The sequence below is a fragment of the Narcine bancroftii genome, chromosome 12 (assembly GCF_036971445.1).
Source record: "Narcine bancroftii isolate sNarBan1 chromosome 12, sNarBan1.hap1, whole genome shotgun sequence".
NCBI lineage: Eukaryota > Metazoa > Chordata > Chondrichthyes > Torpediniformes > Narcinidae > Narcine > Narcine bancroftii.
The window spans coordinates 51,996,418-52,007,259 of record NC_091480.1 but is presented as its reverse complement, the minus strand read 5'-3'; the positions used below and the strand labels follow the sequence as shown (position 1 = coordinate 52,007,259).

The following is a 10,842-nucleotide window of genomic DNA, read 5'->3' as shown; positions in this document are numbered from 1 at the left end:
ATGTTGATGCATAGAGTAAGACAGCTTGCCAGTGGCTATACTTTCGGAGGTTTCTTCGGTGATTTGGTATTTCATCCAAGTCATTCATTAAGCTGCATAGGTGTACAGTGGAGAGCATTCTGGCTGGTTTCATCACTACCTGTGTGGAGGCACCAACTCTCAGTTAAAAGATAAACTCTAGAGGGTTTCTAATTCAACCTGCGACATCATAGGCGGCAGAATTCACTCCATCAACAACATCTACATGAGGCGTTATATTAAAAAAGAATCCTGTATCATCCAAGGCCCCCACCACCCAGAACATAATGTCTTCGCTCTTCTACCATTTCAGAAAGGTACTGGAGCCTAAGGACGAGCAAGGACAGCTTCTTCCCCAATGCCACCAAATTCTTGAATAATCAATGAGCCAAAGACACAGCCTTGCTTTTTGGTGCACTGTTAATTTTTTAAAATCGTAATGTAGTAACATAGTTATAACATGAATGTTTTCACTTTCATGCTGCCCCCATTCACTGAATTTCATAACTTGTTCCTGACCATAAATTCTCAATTTGAAAACATATGAAAGACTTCTTAACTAAAAAAGGAGAGAGATGAACGAGACAAAAACATAGGTAACAAAGTACTTTGTTCATCATGAGGTCCATTCCACATCCGGAAGGAGGCTCATTTCACATCCGGCAGGAGGATCATTCCACATCTGGCAGGAAGCACATTCAGTTTATGTTTATTTTTAAATACTTTCATTGGCCTTTACAGAAACAGGAAAAAAGTAGAATCACTGGTAATATATAAAAAGGAATATGCAGGTAAAAACCAGTGGTTTATCAAATATAAATCTATGATGTATAACCACAATATCATAACATGCAAACGGATATAAAGGAGAGAAACGCTTAAACAATTATAACAAATAGTTAATTGAAAAATTTTAAAAAAATATACAATATACTATACTCCAAAATCTATCCCCTTCCCTTCTGAAGTAAACTGGTTACTAAAAGAAAATGCAAACTTACAAAGCAAGGGCCAAATGATCTTATAAGTGACAAAAATAATGAATTAAAGGACCCCATAAAAATAGAAAGTTGAAATGAGACTCAGAAGAAGAGCATCTGATTTTTTACAAAGTTAGACAGAACATTATATCAGATAGCCATTGAGTATTTGAAGGACGGACAGCAACTTTCCATCTCATCAACATTGAACGTCGAGCAACAAGAGAGGCAAAAGAGACCACATGGGATTTAGACATAGTTAAAGCGTATACATAAGCGTATACAGAGCCGTTGTCATACCCACACTCCTGTTCGGCTCCGAATCATGGGTCCTCTACCGGCACCACCTACGGCTCCTAGAACGCTTCCACCAGCGTTGTCTCCGCTCCATCCTCAACATCCATTGGAGCGCTCACACCCCTAACGTCGAGGTACTCGAGATGGCAGAGGTCGACAGCATCGAGTCCACGCTGCTGAAGATCCAGCTGCGCTGGATGGGTCACGTCTCCAGAATGGAGGACCATCGCCTTCCCAAGATCGTATTATATGGCGAGCTCTCCACTGGCCACCGTGACAGAGGTGCACCAAAGAAAAGGTACAAGGACTGCCTAAAGAAATCTCTTGGTGCCTGCCACATTGACCACCGCCAGTGGGCTGAAAACGCCTCAAACCGTGCATCTTGGCGCCTCACAGTTTGGCGGGCAGCAGCCTCCTTTGAAGAAGACCGCAGAGCCCACCTCACTGACAAAAGGCAAAGGAGGAAAAACCCAACACCCAACCCCAACCAACCAATTTTCCCTTGCAACCGCTGCAATCGTGTCTGCCTGTCCCGCATCGGACTGGTCAGCCACAAACGAGCCTGCAGCTGACGTGGACTTTTTACCCCCTCCATAAATCTTCGTCCGCGAAGCCAAGCCAAAGAAATTTAAATGTAGTCTTTGTTGATCCAAAAAGAGCAATATTAGGATTAGGTATCAGATTGACCCTGAGAACTCAATCCACTCTTCATTGACTGCAGCTCATCTTTTAAAACTACTATTACCTCAGTGCTGGTGTTACGAACCCCAAACCCAAAACCCAGCAGCAATAGATATTCACGAAGACAAATGGTTACTTAAACAAAAGTTGCTTTTATTATCTTGAAACATGAAAACTGAATCACACTTTAACTTATCACCATTGATGTACTTAACCTAACTTAACCCCTTTCTCATTGTTAGCTCGCGTGTATGTAATATGTGTGTGTGTGAGTTCACAGTCCAATCTCACTTCTCATTCCTCCAAGTTTACTGGTTGCAGGCAATCCTTTAGAATTTAACATTTATCATGTTCACCATGCTTTGGTGCTTGAAAGGTCACTTGTTACCGCTCAGGAAGGTTCTTGTCGGTTTTTAGAGAGAAATTTGTTGTATGATGTACATCCAGCCACCTCAGTGACTTGCTGACGAAACTTGCCCCATTCAAGGTTTTACAGATGATATCCTCTTTCTTTCAGTCCTCTCCTCTCCATGGGCTTTGACCAGGCTGAATCAAGCACTTACAACCCATCTTCCACATGGGGTTTTCCATAAGCTTGCCCTGTTCAAGTTCCAGCTGATGGAACTGGCTGTCACACTGTAGAAGTGATCTCTGTGTGGTTCTGTGTCTGTCTGTCTCTCTCTCACACACACGCACACACACACACACACACACACACACACACACACACACACACACACACACACACACACACACACACACACACACACACACACACACACACACACACACACACACACACACACACACACACACAGAAAGCCTGTGTGACTCTCTCTGCTTGCATAATTACATGAAACTCTTAGAACATCTCCAAACGGTAGGCGGCTCCAACAAGTTCTTTCATCTGTTGCCTTTTTGCAAACAAGTGAAGTCTCTTGGGCACTCTCCAAATATCTAGCAAAAGCTGTGGAGCCGATATGGCTAGCATTAGCAGAGCTCCAGTATTTCAAATCGGATCTGTTTTAAAGTGTTTGTATGTAACCTACTCTAATAAACCTTTCCCAATTTATCTCCAAAACACATATCCATATATTCAGTCACACTGGTCAAGAAGCAAACTCTAGCCCTCTGTTTCTTTTTTTTTCTTCTTTGGCTTGGCTTCATGGACAAAGATTTATGGAGGGGTAATGTCCACATCAGCTGCAGGCTCGTTTTTGGCTGACAAGTCCGATGCGGGACAGATAGACACGGTTGCAGCAGTTGCAAGGGAAAATTGGTTGGTTGGGGTTGGGTGTTGGGTTTTTCCTCCTTTGTCTTTTGACAATGAGGTGGACTCTGTGGTCTTCTTCAAAGGAGGTTGCTGCCTGCCGAACTGTGAGGTGCCAAGATGCACAGTTTGAGGCGACATCAGCCTACTGGCGGTGGTCAATGTGGCAGTCACCAAGAGCTTTCTTTCGGCAGTCCTTGTACCTCTTCTTTGGTGCACCTCTGTCTCAGTGGCCAGTGGAGAGCTCGCCATATAAAATGATCTTGGGAAGGCGATAGTCCTCCATTCTGGAGACGTGACCTACCCAGCGCAGTTTGATCTTCAGCAGCGTGGATTCGATCCTGTCGGCCTCTGCCACCTCGAGTACTTTGATGTTGGAGATGAAGTCACTCCAATGAATGTTGAGGATGGAGCGGAGACAACGCTAGTGGAAGCGTTCTAGGAGCCGTAGGTGATGCCAGTAAAGGACCCATGATTTGGAGCCGAACAGGAGTGTGGGTATGACAATGGCTCTGTATACGCTAATCTTTGTGAGGTTTTCCAAAGACCACAGTCAGTACTGTGAGAAGTGCCTTTGTGTTCACAAAGTATGCTTGAGACAAAAGTTGAGAACAAAGAACATTTATTTACATTTACAACATTGCAAGGTTGGGTACTCTCCCACTACCTCGGGAAAGTACCCTGAGGATGGGAAGCTTCTTTGTTTTTATACAATTTTTACTACACCTCCCCTTACATTTGTCTTACGTTTGTCCTTCTTGGATTGGTTTGGCACTTTTCCCTATTCATCTGACTCTTGATTGACTCCAACTTTCTCTTATCCCATGCTCACACCTCCTTTGTCCACCCCCTATTAAACAAGCTCTTTGTGTGTGTACCTGCATATTTCTTAAATTCCTCTGTTATCTTGTTTACTCTGTTCTGCTGTTTTTCATGCGCCATTTTACACAAAGAACATTTTAGCTATTTCCTTGCTTTTTCTTTCTACCTTCTATAACTGTTTCAGAACTTCTAACATTAAAATAATAACTGTTTCTAAACTCCTGCAATTAAAATAATAACTGTTTCTAAACTCCTACAATCCACCCCTTAAAAAGAGCTACGCTTTCAAACCTGTCTAAATAATAGAGGTTTCTATCTCCCATAGTTTCAGAAGGTTCTCTGCTGCTTCAGCATAATTCTATTGTTGCAGAACCATAATGGGGCTGATTTGTTGGACGGCTCGTTTAACTAAACACTGGAGGCAAGGAAGAATACAAGGGATTAGAATGAAGACAAGAAGTATAAAGGCAACGAAAACAAGTGCTGAATGTATCTATGACCAGGAACCACTAAACCATTTAGAAAACCATGAGTCAATGGCAGGGTGCCATGTCTGCACCAGAACATGAGAGAGTTTCCATATACCTGAAGAGATGTCTTTAACAGCTTGTCCATTATCATCAATTTTAAGGCAACAATTAGAAAGATTCAGCTTGCCACACACACCACCTTCTGCAGCCAATAAATAGTCCAGGGCCAGGCGGTTTTGATAAACTGTTGCTCGTATCTGTTGCTGTTCCTCTGCCAATAAATATAAAGTAGTAGCTGTCTGGTTAGTAATTATTTCTAGGACAGCCTGCAAATGGATTAAATGATTGAGCATGTAGATTGGAGTTCGGTACCCCCATGAACCATCCTGTGCCCACGTAGCTGGTCCATAGTATGAAATTATGCGTTCAGAGGGCCAGTCATCCTCCTATCTGCCAATCTCAACCAAACGGCGTTGTATGGGGGAATGTAGTCGAGTGGAAATATGTTCATCGGAATCTGGAGGAAGAAGATGGAAATGTGATTGAATCATACCAATGCAACAAGTCCCACTCCAGTCGGGTTCAAGGTATGTATAAGCTATATTCCCACAAATCCAATATAAGCCATCGGGTGCATAGCCGGAAGGACTAGAATCTTCCCAGAAGGATGTCAGCGCAGGAATGGCCTGACAAGGGTTGAAACCAGAGCAATTCCAAAACTCAATGTCGGCAAGGTCAGATGTGTCATTAATGGGAACCGAGGGTACACAGGGAACATCTGATCGATTAGAAAGGGACAAGAATCCGGTAGGTGGGGTTGGAACCCAATTTCCACTAGTGATATTATTCCAGCGCTGGCAAGCCAAATCGCCCTTTGGGTACCTGCCGTGTTCTTTTACCAAGCACTCAAAGCCTTGTGGATGATTTTCCAACTTCAAAGGCTCACGGGATCGACCAGAAGTGCTAGTGGAAAGATTGGAGGCAAGAAGTGTACGATCATCTAATGGCTCACCTCTCCATGGCCAAATTCCATCCCGGGTTGGGCTGCTACAAATCCAACAGTTACGAACACCAAGCTCCTGGACGGTAAGTTGATGTAAACTGACCCATAGGTTATCTCCAAGTCTATGCCTATTGGTTTGTATTCTTGGCCTCTCGCATAAGTTCTTTTGAGACTCATGTGGCGAAATGGTGATCAATTTGGTACCACTATACTTAGAATCTGCCCGCAGTGAAATCACTTCCTTCACTAGAGGGTCTCCCGGTTTGCCTAATTTGGAGGCACAGAAGGGTCCCAGGGGTGGGGGGGGGGGCAGGACAGGAAGTATCTATTTCTTGACCTACCTAGGGGAGAACCCTCTCCTAGACTTAGAAAAATGGTATATGTCTCGGAGGCAAAAGAACAATTGTCGTTCTTTCTTGGGACTACACAACCCTTCTTCATTCCAAAAGGACTTAACACATTAGGAGCAAGACGGAGTGGAGGCGAAAGCAATGGGGAAAATAAAGAAAAATACAAACAAGGACATTATCATTATACACAAATCAAATTTTTCGTCGCAGGGTGAGATTGAGGTCGCTAGGATGTCGCTCCGACTGCCAATATGAGCCTTCTAGGTCAGTGGAGATATTCTTGAGGGGCTGGTGATAACGTTTCACCCTTTGGACATGAGTCCACCCTTTTTCACGCGTTCGTACAGAAGTATCTGTAACTAGAAGGACACAAAAAGGACCATCCTAGGTTGGCGACAACTTAACATCTTTCCAACTCTTTATCAATACCCAGCCACCGGGTTGAATGGTATGTATGGGGAATTCCAAAGGCGGTGTCTGTGCTAGAATCCCCCTTCTTCTCAGATCAGCCAACGTGGTGGAAAGTTCCTGCAGATACTTAGATATAAATTGGTCATTTGTCTCCGGTATTGGGAGGTCTGTATGGGAGCCCAGATAAGGAAGGCCGAACATCATTTCATACGGGGAGACGGCAATATCACGATGGGGAGCGGTACGAATATGAGTCAAAGCCAGGGGTAAACATTTAAACCAGGAGAGACCTGTTTCAGCTCACAGGCGGGTGAGCTGAAGTTTACTCCCATGGATGCCTCCTTTGCGACCTCATCTGCCTGTCTGTTATCTCGGTCTTTGGGGCTTTCCCCTACCTGATGTCCCCGGACATGGACCACGGCCACCTCCTTAGGCAGCATTAAAGCATCCAAACATTTGATTATTAAATTTTCATGGACTAATTTTTGGCCCTTTCCTGTAATTAACCCCCATTCCTTCAAAATTTTTCCAAAGGTATGTACAACTCCTAAAGCATATTTAGAATCTGTGTAAATTGTTCCTACTTTCCCCTGTAGTCCCTGGAAGGCTCGATACAGCACATATAATTCGCATGTCTGAGCCGACCAGAGACCAGGGAGGCGACCAGCTTCGATAACAGAACCATCTTTTCTATCCACTATGCCATATCAACTGTAACGAGTTCCTTCTATACAACGAGAAGAACCATCTATAAACCATCTCTCTCCCTCACATAGAGGCTCATCCCCTAGATCACTCCGGATCTTAGTCTGCAATTCTATTATTTCCAAGCACTATGATCCAAGCTGATCATAGGCCGTCTCACTTGACGGAGATACTAAGAATGCAGCTGGGATCTGGTCCTGATTAGTAACCAGCGTCAGGTCATCTCGGTCCATCAAAATTGCCTCATATTTTAGAATTCTCGAATCAGTCAACCATCTCCCCGCACGCTGTAACAGAATAGTTCGAACTGTGTGTGGGGTGTGGACAGTCATTGGTGCACCAAAAGTAATCTTGCGACCCTATTCCACCAGGACAGCCGTGGCACCAATGGCCTGGATACACTCTGGCCATCCGCGGCAAACTGGGTCCAATACCTTGGACAAAAATGCCACTGGTTGCCGGAGCCCATTCGTTCCTGGGTCAATACCCCCGTAGCTACCCCATCCTTTGCATTAGTAAATAAATCAAATGGTTTATTCAAATCAGGTAATGCCAACACTGGAGCCTTGGCGAGACAACTCTTTATCCTCTTAAATCCCTCCATTTCTTCCTCTGTCCAAACTGCAAGAGAATTATCTAGGCCAGCTTACTTGTATAAAAATTTTACCAGACTAGAATAATTTTCTATCCAAATTCGGCAATATCCCACCAAACCAAGGAACTTCCTGAGCTCTCGGGCATCCTTGGGAGGTGGGATCTGCAAAATACCATGTATTCTTTCCGGGCTTATTCGCCTACTTCCCTGACTAATTAGATGGCCCAGGTATTTTACCTCTGGCTGCACAAATTGCAATTTCGCCTCATTTACTCTCAACCCCTTTTCTCCCAGAAAGTTTAACATATCCACCGTATATTGTTTAACAGACTCTTGTCCTTCCCCTGTAATCAATAAGTCATCCACATATTGTATAAGCTGACAATCTGAACTTTTTGGAGCTTCCTCCAACACGTGTTCTAATACCTGGCCAAACAGATTAGGGGACTCTGTGAAGCCTTGCGGAAGAACTGTCCAGCAATACTGGTTCTTTTGTCCAGTATACGGGTTCTCCCATTCAAAGGCAAACATGTTCCTACTGCCCTCATCCAGAGGGCAAGCCCAAAAGGCGTCTTTCAGGTCCATCACACTAAACCATTTACTAATTGGATCTATTTTTCCCATAATTGTATAAGGATTAGGCACAACGGGGTATCGGGCCAAAATCACCTAATTTAATTCTCGTAGGTCTTGTACCAGCCGATAAGTACTGTCTGGTTTTCGTACTGGCAGTATTGGGGTGTTAAAGGGGGACATACAGGGTTAGAGTAACCCATCCAATAATAATTGATCAATTATGGGTTGCAGTCCCTTCTTTCCCTCCATTGGGATTGGATATTGCTTTCGTCTGAAAATCTGATTGGGGTCTTTTAGCGTGACCCGAAGTGGGGGAACATCCAACCCCTCTCTATTTCCCTTCTTGGCCCACACCTTGGGGTCGATCAACTCGCGATCTTCTTGTGTCAATGTGTAGAACTGGACCCCAATTCCCTTTCCTTGAGGCCGGGTCCCGATACCCAATAAATCCTGCAAACCCCGTCCCAGCAGGCCTGGGAAAGACTAAGTTCAACACAAAAGCTTTCTGAGACTGAACTTTAAAATCATCTCTTCAGAATTAAGCTTAAACTATAATGGGCACCCCCTTTCCCCCCCCCCCCCCCCCCCACACACACACACACACACACACACACACCACACACACACACACACACATTCATTTGCGCATTGTGGGGTTAAGTTAGATTTATGTTTAGAGTTAAGGAACAAATTATATACTATGAATAAAAAATTATTATTTTGAAGATATTGTTTTCTTTGTGAATTTCTATTGCTGCTGGTCTAGTATTTAACACATTCCCTGGCTTTTTTTCCTGTAAACCATGATTCCCTGTCTAATCTTATACATATCAATCTCTGCCTTAAATACTCCCAACTACCTCACTTCCACAACTGCCTCTAGCAACAAGCTTCACAGACTCATGAGCCCCAGACTAAAGAAATTTTTTGCATCTCTATTTTAAATTGACACCCTTTTATCCTGAAATTATGCCCTCTTGTCCTAGAATCCACTGTCATGGGAAACATCATTGCCACATCTACTCTGGCTAGGCCTTCCAGCAATTGAACTGCTTCGATAAGTTTCCCCTCATCCTCTATAATCTATCGAGAACAGCCTAAGAGCTGAAAACCTTTTCAATCCTGGTATCATTCCAGTCAATCTTCTCTGAACCCTCTCTAAAGCCAGCCTGAGAGATGAGTAAAACTAATATGAAAATATGAAAGATGAAGAAAACTAGTATGGATATATGTGTAATGAATAAAGCCAGTATGAATAGGATAAGGATAGATAATAGATAATAGAATGTAGGAAGTAAAGTTAGTCTGAATAAGATAAGGGTCTTCTAGCCTTAGACAGAATTAGCAAGTTCTGCATATAAGAAGTTAGTAAGCCCTGAGAGTCAGGAAGGTGTGAATAAGGACAATGACATGATGGGAGACTGGCAGGATACCCCCTGGTCCTCCAAGTTCACAGAAACAGCATGTAGGCAGACAGGATTGCCTAATGCCAAACTCATCCAGGAGGCAGAAGAATGTAAGGGGGAGGGTACTTCTATACTGAAATAAACTGTATAAAAGTTGGGTGAGCCCCAGTGTATGTGTGTATTCCCAGGGTAAGGGGAAGCACCCAACTTTGCATTGTTGTATAATAAATGTTCTTTGATCTCAATTTTTGTCTCGAGCAAATTCTGTGAAGGTACTTCTGTTTCTCACACCAGCATATCTTTTCTCAAATAAGGTACCCAAAACTGTCCCCAATTCTCCAAGAGAAGCCTTACTTGTGCTTGATGGAGTTTCAACATTACACCCCTGTTCTTGCCTGCTGTCCCTCTGGAAGTGAATCCCAACATCGCATTCACCCTCTTTATAACTAGAACTCATCAGGATGACCAACGGCCTTCGTCACAATCCGTCAATAATGGATTGTGATGAACAAATTAGAACTTCCCTGTGCATTCCATGTTGTCTTTCGAATGTCCCTATTGTTCCAGCCTCCATCACCACCCTTGGCAATGCATTTCAGGCACACACCACACTCTGTGTAAAATAAAAGCTGGCCTCTGTTATCTCCATTAAACTTTACTCTGCTTGCCTCATCAAGTCTCTCGAAAGGCAGATGATCTTTTAGTCTCTATTTCAGATCCTGCCTGTTCTATCCCTGCGATGCTCTGTTTCTTTGTTTAGGAGAATTTTCTGGATATAAACTACATTTTCATAATATTGAATTATTCCCAATAAACTCACATGATCCTATTTATGACAATATACCATTTAGGATTGTTAAAGATCATTTTACTTATTTAGGTTACAGGACGGAAACAGGCCACATCGCCCTTCTAGGCCACACCGATTTAAGAGAACTCCACTAGTTCCACCTACCTGCTCCCTGCCCAAAACCCTCACATCCATGTACTCATCCAACTTCCCCTTAAATGTAAAAATTGACCCTACTGTAACCACCTCTTCTGGAAGGTCATCCCACTCAGCCACCACTCTCTGAGTGAAGAAGCTTCTTTTTATGTTACTTCTAATGTTTTTCCCCCTAACACTTAACTTACGACCCCTCGGTCCAATCTCTCCTACCCTCAAGGGGAAGAGACTATTCACATCTACTCTATCTATTCCCCTCATAAATTCATATACCTCTATCAAATCCCCCCTCAACCTTTTACATTCCAATGA

General features: G+C 43.5%; 1 long non-coding RNA gene across 1 annotated transcript; it reads right to left on the bottom strand.

Annotated features, from left to right (window-relative positions):
- Window positions 1-454: 454 nt before the first annotated feature.
- LOC138746785 (uncharacterized) lies at window positions 455-10,031 on the bottom strand. The gene is made up of 3 exons (XR_011347120.1): window positions 9,939-10,031; window positions 4,654-5,055; window positions 455-751 (listed from the first exon to the last, which is right to left on the bottom strand). It is a non-coding gene; the product is annotated as an uncharacterized lncRNA (long non-coding RNA).
- Between the last annotated feature and the right edge of the window lie 811 nt (window positions 10,032-10,842).